At 35.5% G+C, this 16,369-nt stretch overlaps 1 protein-coding gene and 1 long non-coding RNA gene across 7 annotated transcripts in view; both read right to left on the bottom strand.

Annotated features, from left to right (window-relative positions):
* LOC138137612 (beta-1,4-galactosyltransferase galt-1) overlaps positions 1 to 16,369 on the bottom strand; it is a 97,420-nt gene that overhangs the window by 7,088 nt on the left and 73,963 nt on the right. The gene's annotated exons all lie outside the window — the stretch shown is intronic.
* LOC138137614 (uncharacterized) lies at positions 8,590 to 13,702 on the bottom strand. Its single transcript, XR_011161809.1, has 2 exons — positions 9,769 to 13,702; positions 8,590 to 9,718 (listed from the first exon to the last, which is right to left on the bottom strand). It is a non-coding gene; the product is annotated as an uncharacterized lncRNA (long non-coding RNA).

The following is a 16,369-nucleotide window of genomic DNA, read 5'->3' as shown; positions in this document are numbered from 1 at the left end:
TGCTGTACCTTCCTATTTCACCTATCCTCACCGTACCCATTATTCCCAATTTCCCGTGAGTATGGCTGAAAATGCAACGCAGGCCTTAGCAGTTCGCCCTTCCTCGGGAGGAAATGAAAAAGATCCTTTGCGCAATGACAATAGAAAATTAGCATAAAACCTGCAAGAAGCTCCTCCGTTGCCAAAATGCTTTTAAATTCCTCATAGGTGATAGCAGATACAGAACACATTGAATTGCCAGTTTTCTTAAAGAAAGAACAGAAACAATGCCAAAGCACAACTTAATTCGAAGAAAGGCTTGTTCTAAACCCCTCATATCTGGAGTGTGTTGCATCTGAATGGACATTTTTTAAGCGAAAATAATAGTAGTTTATTTAATGAGTTCGTGTGTAATTTGGCCTTTTTTTTGGCATGAGTGGTTAAAATTAGCTTGACGTTTTGTTTTGACAAGTTGTCAAATTTATCAAAATCCGTTTACATAGGAGAAAATTCTCAAATTCCGACAGTGTCGAACAAAAAAAATTATCAAAAAAAGAGGCCAATTTGGCTGCAAATAAAAGTACGTGTACCTACATAGTTACAGTCATCGGTGATTTCCCGCTGTAGAATAATTTTGACAACGAACATCGGGTTTGAAAATATATCGGTAAAATAGTTACCTAAAAGCAAAGACCTGTTCTTAAAGGTGGATGTTGTGAACAATGGCCGACCAAAAACAAGGTCAAAGTCAGAGTACTATGTACATAGAGTCGATTGTTTTGATTAATTCGAAACGAGAACTACTTCCAAACTATCGCAAGTACAAGGTGAAACGTTTGTCTTGGTTTGAGTCGTACCGGGAATTATACATACTTCCTATGCACAGCCATTTTATTGGTTGCCTCCCCTTCGAAAAATTTATTATTAATTAATTGATTATTAGGTACTGTTACGAGGTCTAATGCACGGCCGCATTAGAACCATCGTACAACGGTTGGGGGGGGGGCTAATAACGAGTCGACTAAGGGAGAGAGAGAGAGCATTTCATTCGAACACTGTCGGTAAAAAGAACAGAAACGGTAGACCCGCCGCGAACTAGTGTCCCAGGATAACCGATTAACCGTGACCTACCGAAAAAAAAAAGGTTTGGGTCATCCCCGTCGTGCGGATCAACCCTGGGACACTCGGAGAGTATATCGCCGTCGAGCGGATCAAGGGGGATGACCAGTACCGAAACCGCTTCGTCATCTGCAGTACCATCACCGGAGGCGAGAGACGCCGTTTCCTCCACCGGGATTCATCACCATCACCGATCAAGGCCACTGGCCCGAGGCACCCAGCCCCGACACCGATCCTAGCCGGAGGCTGCTCTGGGCGAGCACGGAGCTGTCCACCTGCGACCCAGCACCGGAAGCCCACTAACAGTGACATATGTTAATTATTTATCATTTATCATTAATCACTAATTATTATTATTAGACCAATATACATAGTTACAAGATACGGATGTGCATTACCATCCCTCCCCTGCAGAGTTACACAGCGTTACGTACAAACCCCGGGCCTCTTTTGTTAGAGGGTTTGTAACAGTACTAATTAATGCTTTATCTTCAATGGTAAAACCTACACTGACCGGCACAAAAAACGACTCAGTATGATTTCTTTATTATTAAATGATTCTTGAAATTATATTTGTGCTTATTTTTCTTTATTATACAGCGTGTCCCAAAATTGGCGCCATATCGATGAATAGCAGAATCGTGATCACTAAAGAAATCCAAATTTGTAAAAAAAATTGTTCAGGCTTCAAGGATTAGAGAGCTAGGAATTCTTTAAGTTGACCAATGAGGAAGCATTTTTCCTAAAAGACTACAACAATTTCCAAAGCGTACCATGTAAAAAAAATGGTGATTATGAATGAATTATTTTGACACTGACGTTTTTTCATAATTTTGTCAGTCATGTCATTTTCTAATGAAGGATATTTAGAAATGGCCATCCTCTATGGCCAATGTGACCGTAATGCAGCACCTGCTGCTCGTGAGTTTGCCATTCGTTTTCCAGATCTGCGTCGTCTCGAATTCTCGACAATCATGTCATATTAAAACTACTCAGTCGAATTAGAGAAACGGGTAGTGAATTGCCAGTAAAAAAAGGTGTAATATCTATTCACTTTGATTGTGACCACAACGAAAAACATAGTAGGCGCTGTTTAGCTGTGTGCTGCATACGTTTTACACTAAATATTTGTGTGGTGTGAACAAGATGTGAAAATGTCAGAATTGTCAAAACTTGACCATGGTAATAAAGCAATGATTTTAATGTATTTATCAATATTAATAACGGAAATCAATATTTGAAGTAGGAGAAACTAAAAACGTCTGTCTGATTCTGTGATCACGTCTGTTGAAAAGTGGGGTTATATCCAGGTACAGATTATTTAACGTAAAAACTTCGAAATCACCTCATACAATTCTCGATATTAATGAAGAACGAAGGAAATGGTCATTTGGCAGTAGGACAAACGCGAAAAATGCCTACTAAAGGTAATCAGAACTTTCAATTAGCATTGATTAATACAAATATTTTCAGATAAAAACTAATCAGACAGAAAGTTCAAAAAAATGATTTACAGGGGATGAAAAGAACGAAGGTATCAAACTACAACACTTACTAGACAAAATGTACAACAAAAAAGCACAAATAGAGTTAACTTTATTGGTGATGTTCGTCTTTGTGAGTTGTTTTCCCGTTGGCTTCAATAAATGTCTCGAAACAAGTCAATATTAACCGTTTGGTCCCAACTTTGAGAAGACGACGTGGCATTTTCTTTTTGAATTCTAAAATTTTGTACCAAAACTCAATTTTATAGATATGCGCACAGTGTACGTCGAAAAACGTTTGCGCAAGTCGTTCTCTGTTCCTTCTGTTAGCGTGACGTTTCTGTCAAAATGGCGCCTCCGAGAGTTGCCAACCGCGACTGGATTTAGTGTTATCTAAAATTCCCTATCAATAACCTAGCAACTGAAAAGTTACTAGGGAGTGGTCACAATCAAAATGAATAGATTATAGCTGGAGCTCCACGTCAGGCACGTGAAGTAGAAGTGGAAGAAGCAGTGCATTTCTTGAACTGCTGTGGATGATGACCCAAGAAGAAGTATTCGTGTAATTGCGCGTATGGTTGGTTCTTCGAAATCCACTACACACAGCATTATTCAAGAGCAGCAGTTACATCCTTCTCAATATCATTATACGAGAGTTCAGCAGCTTCAAGAAGCAGCCTATCCTAGAAGACTAGGATTTTGCCGATAATTGTTGCAGCAAAATGAGCTGAATCCAAGCTTCGCTCGGAATATTCTTTTTACCAAGGAATGCTCATTTTCAAGAGAAGGGATGTATAACACTCACAACTGGCACTTCTGGGCGGATGAAAATCCAAATATTATTGGAGTTAGAGGTTATCAAGAAAAATTTAGTACTAATGTGTGTAATTGATGATCGCTTGGTAATACCAATAACTTTAGTGATTTCACTTTTAATCTAAGATTTGTAATGTTTGCATTTTTAGATAGGACCTTTTCGTCTTCCTCGACGTCTAAATGGTGAAGATTATTCAGATTTTCTTGAAAACAATCTTCCGGAATTATTAGAACACATCGATTTAAACTTGAGGAGACAAATATGCTTTCAGCATGACGGTGTCCCTCCCCAAAATTCAAGCTTAACCCAGCAAATACTGAATACATGGTATCCGCATAGCTGAATCAGTCGAGGAGTGGATTTTTTTCTGTGGAATCAATTTATAAAGACTACATATACCGTGAGCCAGTGGACACTTTGGAAGAATTAGGATATTTTCAATGATCGGTCACCATGGCAACTGAATTGTTTTGTTTAAATAAATTATTAGAAAATTTGCGCTACTTCCATGTTGTGTTTTTGTCGGTTGATTTACGTGTTAAGAGATTTAATTTGACAATACGAGATACTAATTCAAAATGCTGTTCAAATTTTGGCAATTTTTCATACCATACATTTTTTTCTAAAAAATTACTTTTATTTTTGTTTCATTAATAGTTGTTTATTTAACGAGTTCGTGTGTAATTTGGGCTTTTTTTAGCATGAGTGGGCCAGTTTAAAACTCGAGTGGAACGAGAGTTTTAAAGGTCGACGAGTGCCAAAAAAGCCCAAATTACACAAGAACGAGTTGAATACAACGTTTTTTTGTGCGACGAGCCCCCCAGAGGCTCCAAATCGCTGAAAATCTTTAAAATTAGGTTGACGTTTCGTTTTGACAAGTTGACAAATTTATCAAAATCCGTTCACACAGGAAAAAATTCTCAAATTCTGACAGTGTCGAACAAAAAAATTTTATTTGCTGTGTTTAATGTTTTGTTTGTCGGATATTCTTTGGCAAAGAATAACTTAAATAACACTTATCAATACAACATGATATAAAAAAAAAAAATCTAAGACAATGAATTACATAATTACATATATTAATAAAATTCAAAGTGAGTCGTTTTTTGTGCCGGTGAGCGTATTTTCCCACTTATTCTGGGATAATTGTTGCTTACAATTACAGTAAACGTTTGTAAATTTTGCCGAAATCACAAAGTTGTTTTGTAGGTTAACACAGTACACCGTCGCTTTAAAATTTACGTTTCTTTGACATTTTCGCGAAAAATATGCTTACCAGTGGCGTCGCATTCATTCTTACGAATGTAAAATGTTGCTGTGTTTATTTTATAGATTTTCTCCTTTTTCAGTTAATAATAATAAAATGCACAATAATAATTCCAACGTCTACGCCCATGCATTGAACGCTTATTTGCATAGAATTCCGCTACGACATGAACGCCTGCTCTGATTTGTTTTTTTTTTCGATCACATTGTACTGGGTTGGGTACATCCCACCTGTGCAACACTCATTTTACGCAACCGACTTCTTCCAGCTTTCACTCGCTCAAGCGTCTTCAGCACGCAAGTGTCAATCTCGAAGGTACCACCATCACAAAGTTCCAGTCAAAAAAAGGACGCCGTTGGTGCAAAATCAAAATTTGTACTTATTTATTAAAGCCAAATATTAGTTTGTCCCTTCAGACGCGTTTTAATACGAATTTCAAATTTTTCCAACAGGAACAAAATTGGGCACAGATGCTTTGTTCTAAAATTGCTCGGAAATCGTCTGATTTTGTATTCTGCAAGTTGGGGTCGTTTGGCTTACTGGGGATGAAGTGGTGGATATTTGCTTCAAATTGATTTTTAAAATAATCGTCTGTTTTCCAGAACCAATTCTAAATTTCAATTTAGTCGTTGAGACGTAAAATAAAAAAAAAAACACTTGCACACACACAGAGAGTTTCGGTAGCGTTTAATTTTGTGGTAATTGGAGCAAATGTAGTCAGTTTCAATTTGCTGGAACTGTCGCAACGTGTCGGGTGTGCCGTATCCTCTTTCATAAACTTCGCAAACTCCAATAATAATTAATTAACGACCATCCACTGCGGCCTACCTAATATTAAATTTAAATTATGTATAAATGTGAGGCCCCGGTCGGGTAATTAAGCTTAATTTTCAAACTTGTACCGAAATTTCTCGCCCCGCGCTCCTACCAATTCGGATAGGTCTTCGAAATCCCAAAGGAGAAACGAAATGATTCCTTTCGGAATTCCCTACGACGATTAATAATAAATTTTTGTGAATGGTTGCCCCATACATTTTCGAATTTTTTTCTGGCAGAGCGACGACGAAAGTTGAAACGGCGACGTAAACATCATCCGGTTTTAATCCGGACAATAAACGAATCCTTTAATCTAACTTGTCGCAAAATTGGAGCCGCGTAATTATTTTCACTTTGGAAAAACTTCCCTCGTATTTATGAGAAAACTTTCTGAATGGGAGAGGTTTCTTTCTCCTCGATTTGATATCCGTCCTGCCTCGTCCGCTTTAAATTCGCTTTATTCCGCCCTCAGTTCCTTAAATAGCATCGATTCTAATTTCTAAACACGCGTTCACTTCCAGCTCGTGTCCGTGGAATACTCCGAATTCAGGTGGAGTCGGGGAGGTCCCACCCCCGCGCTGCCAATCTTCATGTTAGTGTCGGTGCGCGGGGGTGAAAGTGAAAATCGAAATTAACTACCCGATTTAACAACGGCTCCATCGCGAAACTTTCCGCCCGCAGTCTCTGTCTGAAACCGGAGAAAAAATTTTCTGCGGTTGTCTCCACTTTTGCGGTTGCAGGGGGAGCGTTAATGGATCCAAAGTGGGGGCGCTTTAGCGAGCCCCAACGCACCGCAAATTTAAAATTTTTAACACCGACACTTAATTTTTTTTTGATACGTCCAATGGAGCCTCCCTAAAATACGCTCAACACTGCAACTTTAACAGAAATATTAATGAACTTATCCTAAGAAGAGAAATAAAGAGAACAAAAATATTTTTTCGGTCATTCACATAAAGCTTTCGTATTTACAAAAACTTTACTTGTTTTTTTTTTCTTTCTCTCCTTTCTTTCTTTTTTCTCGTCATTTTCTTGTAAATAATGTCAGAAGTTGCCTTATTTGGGATGGGGTGGAACTCCGACACCACTCTTGTTAATTATAGAAAGTCGCCTGAACACAAGACTCGTCAAATCATTTGTCAATGTCAATTGTTTTTCTTGCAATTTTTTAAATAAATTGACCGAAGTGAACCTTCTATATTGAAAAAGCAACCAGCTTGATGCAAGAACAATGGTACGTTTCGAGTAAACACCGCCTCAAAGCGGTTAATGAATTTCAACAGTCTTCATTTGATAAATTGCAGAGCGCTTAATTTCTTTGAAATAAATGTTGAGGCAAACAATGGAAGATACATGTTGGTAGGAAGCTTCAAGTGGTGTTCTTTCGGTGGCTTGATTTATCCTTCACTGAAGATTCGGAAAAGAGCTTTTCTGGACGGCTTTATTTGCGCGTCGGTCATATTTCGAATTAGAAAGAAGTTCTCACGTCAAATATAAATACGAGCAAAATACGCAATTTCCGTTAAATTCGCATCGTTTCGGGCTGAATAAATACTGATAAGAAGTGACCGTGTTACCCCTCAGGTTGTTAATAAATAATGACAAAAAAGAGGCGGTCACCGATTGAGCTGTTGCTTCGAATAGACACCACGATTTATTAATGGCGAACACCCCGAAGGTTTCATTGCAACAGCACAATCAATTTTTTAGGTGAACCTTCACCTTCAATGAGGAACACATCGAACAGGTGGAGTGTGCGCGACGGCGAAGAAACACTTTAATCGTGTAACATTTCGCGATAAAGGAAATGAAAATAAGGAAAAAACTGATGAATATGGAAATCGTCAACGTATCTGTGAAACGTCAAGTTACGATCTGATCGAAATAATTTTAAAATGTTTTAATTGAAAAGGGTGGATGCGATTTTGATCGTTGGTAGATTAATGGAAATGCAAATTTCGGTGCATCACAAAATGAAGGTTAAGAGGACAAGGATGTGCACGAACAAAAACATTCTCTGGGCTTTTGGGGGTGGGGTGTTCCAAAAGGTTCTCAACAAACTTTTTTTAATTAACGGAAATGATGGGAATAAATTACGTTTTTCATTACACTGGCGTGCAATAATTAATTATTTTTGGTGAATCTTACCGACAATAAAGTGACAACCGAAGGTGAGAATCAATAATGACAAGTAAGAGATCATGGTTAATTTTTAAAATATTATTGTTGCAACCAGGACTACATTATTAATCATCATTAATTTATCAGTAACGTGTTATATCGCGTGTTCAAATGAAATCCTGGGCTGAGTAGGCGTTGGAAAAATTAAACCGTTTAGAATAGTGTAAAGTTTGAATTTCCCGCCGTTTGACACGAATGACATTTGTTTATGTTTAAGCGGGACATAATTAAACATGTTTGTTTTCAGCAAGGGGTGACCTTAGATATTTGCTTCGAGAATATGAATCGTTAAGTTATTCTATTTTTAATGTAAAACATAGCAAATAAAGAAAAAAGAAAGATTTTTTGGCTCTAAATTTTAGGTTAGCTGTCAACATACTCAAATTAATCTACGCTTTAAAAAATCACAACAATTGACGGTTTCCGGCGCCTTCCCAGCCCAGGATTTCATTTGAACGCGCGATACTAAGGACAACGTAACATTTTATCTGCCCCGCCCATTTCATTTTCTTAGTTACCAATCAAATTGGTTGTTAAGACGATCTGCTTTACACAGTAAATGACAGTCTTAATGACATTTTATTTTTAAGGCCTAAAACAATAATTGTGGACTTGACAGCAAAATTCTTTTTTACGTTGCAAATGTGATGAAAAGTTGTACAGATTGAATCTAGCTTTGATTCTGATTGGTCAATTTTAGTGGGCGGAGCAGATAAAAAGTTATAACGGCAATACTATAGAAATTTTGAATGATTTTTTAGATATTTTTATCTCGAAAACGGAAATGTTTTTGTTATAAACAAATTGTTAATGACTTCTACTCACAGTTTACCAGTTGTTTTTTTTTGTTTTATACAGGGTGCGTCTACTAAAACTTTATATCCGAATATCTTTTTTAATTATCAATTAAGGTAAGCAATATTTAGCAATATTATACAGGGTGTCCCAGAACTCGCGGATCAAACTTACAGTGCGTTTTCCTTGGTGATAACTGAAAGCAATAGCGTTTAAAAAAAGGGACAGGGTATAACCGATTTTTTGTAATGAATAATTAAAGTTGACCAATCAGAAAGACGCTGTTAATTTGAATTTCACGTAAATTTAACCAACGGTTTGAATTGCCTAGCAACATCATTCTAGTAAGAATAGTATGGAATTTCAAGTAAATGTTTGGGCAACTGTGAAGATTTTGACAACGTCAAGTTATAATTTAATATAATTCGAAAGTGTCAAACTTCGTATTGAAATCATGTATACAGCTGCAGAGTATGCCGAAATGCTCATAATTTATGGAGAGTGCCGGCACAATGCAAGTGAGGATGCAAGGGAATATGCAATACGTTTTCCACGACGTTTGCCACATCCAAATTATAACGTATTTCTATGGTTGGTGTACCGTGCTCGAGACACTGGGTCCTTGGTGCCTATCTGACAAGCAATTGGTGGTCCCCCCCGAGAAGTTAGAACGCCAGAGACTGAAGATGCTGTTCTTCAGTCCTTTGATGACGACGGTAGAAGAAGTATATTTGAAGAACTATATTTACCGCGAACCTATCAATATTTTAGAAGAACTAAATGACCAAATTCACGAAACACTGGCTACTGTTGTTCCTAATATGCTTAGACTGGCAAGGGAAAATTTAATAAAACGAGCTCGCCTATCCCTTCAGATGAAAGGTGGTCATTTTGAAAACTTGTTATAAATTATTCTTTTTATTTTGCATGTTTCTTATTTCATTTGTTGCATTCTACATCATTTAGTTACAAAATTTGACCTTAAATTTTTACTAATAATGATGCTAAAATAAATAGGTTAGTTCAATCCAGTTTTGTCTTCTTTCTTTCAGAACTGCCACTATGCTTGATCTGTTGTTCAAAACCTACGTGTAACTCCAGCTTTTTTTGCAATGTCAAGAATGTTCCTAAAAGGCTTTTCTTTCATTTCGACGATGAAAAGTTCCGCTCGTGTATAGCTGCGCTAATACGTTGGAGATGCAGAGTGTATGGACAGGAGTCAGGATAAATTTCTTGTGATTCCGATTCACTTCACAAGCCCTGCATATTTCACTTTTTACTAAGATTTTTAAAGTAGTAATATTACTCACTTGACGCTACGTCGCCATTTTACCTTCCATCAACAAAGGTTCAATTCATCATATCCCTCCCGTCAATTTCCCATACCCCTCAAGCTTACAATTGCTCTGGAAATTTTCACTCATAACAAAATTAACAAACCATATTTCATTCATTGCCGGAAGAAGAAACTTCTTGCGTTCCCTGATTTAGATTCTATACATTTGTTCACCTGCCTTTGGCGAAATTTCCCATTTTTGTTTATTTCAAAAGTAGCTGTCACTTTTGACGTCTGTTTCGACAAGTTGACCAGACAAATATTGAAAATAATTTTATTATTCATCGAATTATACGTTGCTTGGCAATTGAGGGAAGGTACTCAATTTTCTCAAAAAGGGAAAATTAGATCGAGCTCTATTGGTCAATTTGATTAATTCATAACTAAAAAGCTGTTGCACCCTGAATATTTTTCTAAACGTTTTTTACCTTCATTACCATCAAGGAATATACAGTTTCAATTTGATCCGCGAGTTCTGGGATACCCTGTATATCTCAATGACCTCTTGACATGTGCTTAACAAAAGTTAACGAAACCTGCAAGGATACAGAGCTATTTGAAAAATAACCGCAGTAAATTTTTTTTTGGGCTTTTTCTCAGATTACGGAGTATAACATATTCAGCTGTGGCCTCTGTATCTCCCTGTATTGTTTTTATTACACTTTTACTGATGACTACGCAATAAATTAGTGTTAAAAAGAACTAATTTTCCAGCTGTGTTCAAAACAGAGTTTATGCGTAAAAAGTTGTTACGAATTTGTTTCACAGATTACTCATTTTTCAGCAAATAATTTAGATACGTCAATTTGACGGGGCATTGTTATCTTATTTAATTCTTTTATTTCTGAACTATTCGGTAAAATACAATAAAAATTCAAATAGGTATGTATGTACAAACCCCGGTGTAGGTACGTTTGCATCCTAGGGATCAGTCTTCTCTGGAAAAATTTACTTAAACTATTTTAAAGTAAGTTTTCAATAAAACGAATTTAAATGTTATTAATTTTATTTTTTAAACAATGAATCATGGAGTACCCGGTACCCTCCTAATTTTTTTGTTTTTATTTATAAAAGTGGCTATTATGGAAGTGGGTGCGTGAAGCTTAAAGAGGGGGTGAAGGTAAATAAATAATTTAAGCACATCCTAAATAACAACAATTAAAATATCTGCAATAAATTCAACAATGTAACATAATTAGCACCAAAGAAAATTTAAAAAATGTACTCAAAATAATTATAACTAAATAAGATGCTCAACATTTATTTCGACCATTAACTTCCACACACCTTTCAATTCTGGAATAAAAACTCTGTGAAGTTCTTGTTGCAGGATCATTTCAGATGGATGAAATTTCAAAGACTTTAAAGTTCTAATAATCGTGCTTTGTGAGACATTCAGTGTAGCCGCTACTGCTCTTGTGCTTGTGTGTGGATTTTCAGTTACCTAATCTACCTAATCAACAACGGCATTTTGAAAGTTAATATTTTTGGGGAGTGCATCCCTTACTCGTGGCAATTCTTTAACAGTGCCAGTATCTTCAAACAGCTTTACAATTCATCCGATATTCATTTCGGAAAATTTATCATTTTATTGACGGGCCTGAAGAATTCTTGCTGCGGCTCGATAGCACCTGTGACACTCTCCATACGTAAAAATAATAATTTTCTCTTGCTGTGAGAACAACATCTTATTTCAGATTTCACAAACTTTTTTACTTTGACGTTGTCAAATAATAAATTAATTATGTTTTTTTTTTGTAAATCAGTAAGCCGTGAAGTACTTTTTTACGTAAATACACACTGGTGAATGAAGTCTGGAAATTGTCTTTATTTAACATTAATTTATTGGTCAATAATAAGCACTAGGATGATTGTTAGGCGGAAAATCTACACAAAAACATTTGATATGCATGTTAAAAGTTATAATGTTAGAAAATGCTGAAAATAAATTTTTTTCATTAATTTTTTTCTTGAATATTCCTCTTCTGTCCAGATCCTTGTTAATTTTTGTAGTGCCTATGTAAAGAGGGCAATGCAGCCTTTATTAAGACTAAATATCATTGAGCAGTCATTTAAAATAACGAAGATATTCAAATATAAAGTTTAAGCAGACGCACCCTGTATTTTGGTGTGAGTAATATCGATTATTTTACTCATACATTGTTGTAACAATGCAACAGGTACTGAATTATTAAATGGAAATTAAAAAAATTACACTGGAAATTCCACGTTGCCATGATATTGTTACAGCAGAAACGTCAAAGTCAAGAAAACTCAAGTTTCTTAGACGTCATGAATCGATTTGGACTTGGAGATATACATACAGGGTGTTATTAAAATGCGCGGCAAAATATAGTGTATTAATGGACCTTATTAATACACTATTTTTCATTAATCAACGATTTTTGCAATTTTGACGTTTTGATGTATAAACAACCTCGAACATGCATTGTTTGCACTTACCAACACTGCAGCCGGTAGTGCAGCAGGGTTTTCTATATTTTATAGCTCTATAACTGCACAATTACGAATTCACTTTTTCAAAAGCCGACCTTTTTGGTTATAATTCGCATGTCAAATTTTTCAAAGGTAACTAGGTTTTCTTAGGAACCGTGATTTTTACGTGAAATTGAATGTGAATGGAGTTGACGTCTTCTGACACTCTTTGTGGAAAAGTGAATAGAAAGTGTTTAAAAATTTAAAAATAAAGGATGAAGGTATTTTATAGGGTCTCATCTTTGTCGAAAAAGATAAAATTGGCTTTGATTTGGCTTTAATTTGAAATTTTCTCACAAAAAAAAAATTGCGGTCAACGAGAAAATTTTGTAATCAACTCGTTTGTTAATGGGCGATTAAATAATCTCAACCGATGACGAGCCCCGCTCGTGTAGCTGCGCTAATACGTTGCAGATAAAGAAAAGTCAGGATGAATTTCTTGTGATTCCGATTCACTTCACAGACTCTGCATATTTCACTTTTTACTTTTTAAGGTAGTAATATGTATTACATACTCACTTGACGCTACGTAGCCATTTTACCTTCCATCAACAAAGGTTCAATTCATCATATCCCTCCCGTCAATTTCCCATATCCCTCAAGGTTACAATTGCTCTGGAAATTTTCACTCATAACAAACCATATTTCATTCATTGCCGGAAGAAGAAACTTCTTGCGTTCCCTGATTTAGATTCTATACATTTGTTCACCTGCCTTTGGCGAAATTATCCCATTTTTGGTTATTTCAAAAGTAGCTGTCACTTTTGACGTCTGTTTCGACAAGTTGACCAGATAAATATTGAAAATAATTTTATTATTCATCGAATTATACGTTTCTTGGCAATTGAGGGAAGGTACTTAATTTTCTCATAAAGGGAAAATTAGATAGAGTTCTATTGGTCAATTTGATTAATTCATAACTAAAAAGCTGTTGCACCCTGAATATTTTTCTAAACGTTTTTTACCTTCATTACCATCAAGGAATATACAATTTCAATTTGATCCGCGAGTTCTGGGACCTCCTGTATATTAAAATCGAATAATGTTTCATTACAAGAAAATAATTATAAACGGTTGGAACAAAAGTATCAAATATTGGCTGTAACTTTTTAATTTGACAATTTATGAAAAAATGTTTAATATAAAAGTTGATTGGTGTATTATCCTGCATCATCTGGTCTTCCTAGTTTGTTTCTATCTTCTTTTGTTTCGCTGCTATGGCAACCAACTTTGGTTTTTTAAATAGCACCCATACATTTTTTGTGTGATTTTCAAACAAGCGTATTTTTCTGTATTCATAAATACAGTTTTGCCATTATGGGGAAAAAGAATAAAATTAAAAAAAAAACAAAGGTGATAAAATTAACTTACTAAGTAATAAAATGCAATATCAAGAATGCCATGGAAATTTGACAATTTTTGTTGAATGTCATGCATGATAATAAAACAAACAATTTTTATATTTAATTTGAAAAATTATGAAAAAATGTTTAATACATATAAAAATTGTTTGGTTTATTATCATGCATGACGTTTAACAAAAATTGTCAAATTTCCATGGCATTCTTGATATTGCATTTTATTACTCAGTAAGTTAATTTTATCACCTTTGCTTTTTTTTTAAATTTTATTCTTTTTCCCCATAATGGCAAAACTGTATTTATGAATACAGAAAGATACGCTTGTTTGAAAATCACACAAAAAATGTATGGGTGCTATTTAAAAAACTAAAGTTGGTTGTCATAGCAGCGAAACAAAAGAAGATAGGAACAAACTAGAAAGACCAGATGATGCAGGATAATACACCAATCAACTTTTATATTAAACATTTTTTCATAAATTGTCAAATTAAAAAGTTACAGCCAATATTTGATACTTTTGTTCCACCCTGTATATATTAATGTAACAATAATAGTTATTTAATAAACTTGTTTGTTAATGAAGGCAATTAATAATAATCGAAACTGTTTAAAGCACGAACGAGTGTAGCGAGTGAGTGGCTTTAATAGCTGCCTATTTGGGATGGGGTGGAACTCCGACACCACTCTTGTTAATTATAGAAAGTCGCCTGAACACAAGACTCATCAGACCATTTGTCAACGTCAATTGTTTTTCTTGGAATTTTTTAAATAAATTGACCGAAGTGAACATTCTATATCGAAAAAGCAACCACCTTGATGCAAGAACAATGGTACCTACGTTTCGAGTAGGTAAACACCCCCTCAAAGCGGTTAATGAATTTCAACAGTCTTCATTCGATAAATTGCAGAGGGCTTAATTTCGTTGAAATAAATGTTGAGGCAAACAATGAACGATACATTGGTCGGAAGATTCAAGTGGTGTTCTTTCGTTGGCTTGATTTATCCTTCACTGAAGATTCGGAAAAGAGTTTTTCTAGATGGTTTTATTTGCGAAGACGTCGGTCATATTCCGAATTAGAAAGAAGTTATCACGTCAAATATAAATAGGAGCAAAATACGCAATTTCCGTTAAATTCGCATCGTTTGGGACTGAATAAATACTGCTACCACTCAGGTGGTGAATAAATAATGACAAAAAGGAGGCGGTCACGGATTGAGCTGTTGCTTCGACTAGACACCACGATTTATTAATGGCGAACACCCCGAAGGTTTCATTGTAACAGCTCAATCAATTTTTTAGGTGAACCTTCACCTTCAATAAGGAACACATGGAACAGGTGGGGTGTGCGCGACGGCGAGTAAACACTTTAATCGGGTAACATTTCGCGATAAAGGAAATGAAAATCAGGAAAAAACTCATGAGTATGGAAATTGTCAATGTATCTGTGAAACGTGAAGCAACAATTTGATCGAAGGGATTTTAAAATGTTTTAATTGAAAAGGGTCGCTGGTAGATTAATGGAAATGCAAATTTCGGTGCATCGCAAAGTGGAGGTTAAGGCTAGGGCCACACTACAGACTTTTCATCGGCTGACAATTTAGTTGGTTCTTAATAAGTATGAGGACTTATGTGAGTGCGCACACTAAAGCGATTGTATTGTAGTTTCAATTTGGTTGTAGGTCGTAAATTTTTATTGGATATTATGAGCGATTAACGGGCACAATGGTTGGGTTTGAAAAGGTTGGGAAGCGGCGCGTGCCGTTTGCTGTACAATGCAAATATACCAAATGTACAATACAACCCTGCTTAAAATATTACCTGCTGGTGGTAAACTAGGATTTATAAGCCCCGCAAGATCTTTAACTTAAAGTACCATAAAATTTTACGACCTACAACCAAATTGAAACTACAGTAGTCGGCCGACAGATTGATCGAAAAATAGTTGGAATTCCCATTCAACAAGAAAGTTGGCCAACTATTGATAGAGCATGGTGTACAATACGAGTGCGCACATTCACCGACTATCCAGTCGGTGATCTACACATATTAGGCGTACAGCGGCTCTCTGCAGTGCAAAGTTTTCGATTTTTAATTTATGATTATGAAAGTAATAAAATATATTGAACCAAAGGATATTTTAAACCTATGTCAAATCTCATATGTATTTAATTAATATCGCGTAACAAAAGTAGGAAATATTCCAGCAAAAAATGAGACTTGCTTTATTATTTAAATATCTATAATTCAGAATTAAACTAGATTCCTTTACACATATTTTTATGCTTTAATACTAAGGTAAAGACGCAGTCGGAACGCGCTACTATGAACTATGACAATAACAGTTAATAATTATTCGTTATTTTTGTTCATTACCAAAAGTGAAAAAAGACCATGAATTCGAATGAACTTTCAAATTTTATTAGGATCCCTCATAAAGTTTAAATTGTTGTGTTTTTTTTTACTTTCTCCTATTGCGCCGACACGTTTTTTAAACCACCTTTGTAATCCATTTTTCATTGCTGTCTTCTCCGCCTTCGCATTACCCTTATTCCTTAATTAATGACTCGTTATTAGAATTGAAGAAATTGAAAAAAGACCAGCTTTATGTAGTAAATCAGCAGTGAGTCCTGGCACAGTGCAAAAATTTTGATTTTTAATTTATGATTATGAAAGGTATTCAATATGTTGAACTAAAGGATATCTTTATCCTATGTCAG

Source organism: Tenebrio molitor, chromosome 9, assembly GCF_963966145.1.
Source record: "Tenebrio molitor chromosome 9, icTenMoli1.1, whole genome shotgun sequence".
In the NCBI taxonomy this organism is placed as follows: Eukaryota; Metazoa; Arthropoda; class Insecta; order Coleoptera; family Tenebrionidae; genus Tenebrio; species Tenebrio molitor.
The sequence above is the reverse complement of the archived record's forward strand: the minus strand, read 5'-3'. Positions and strand labels throughout refer to the sequence as shown.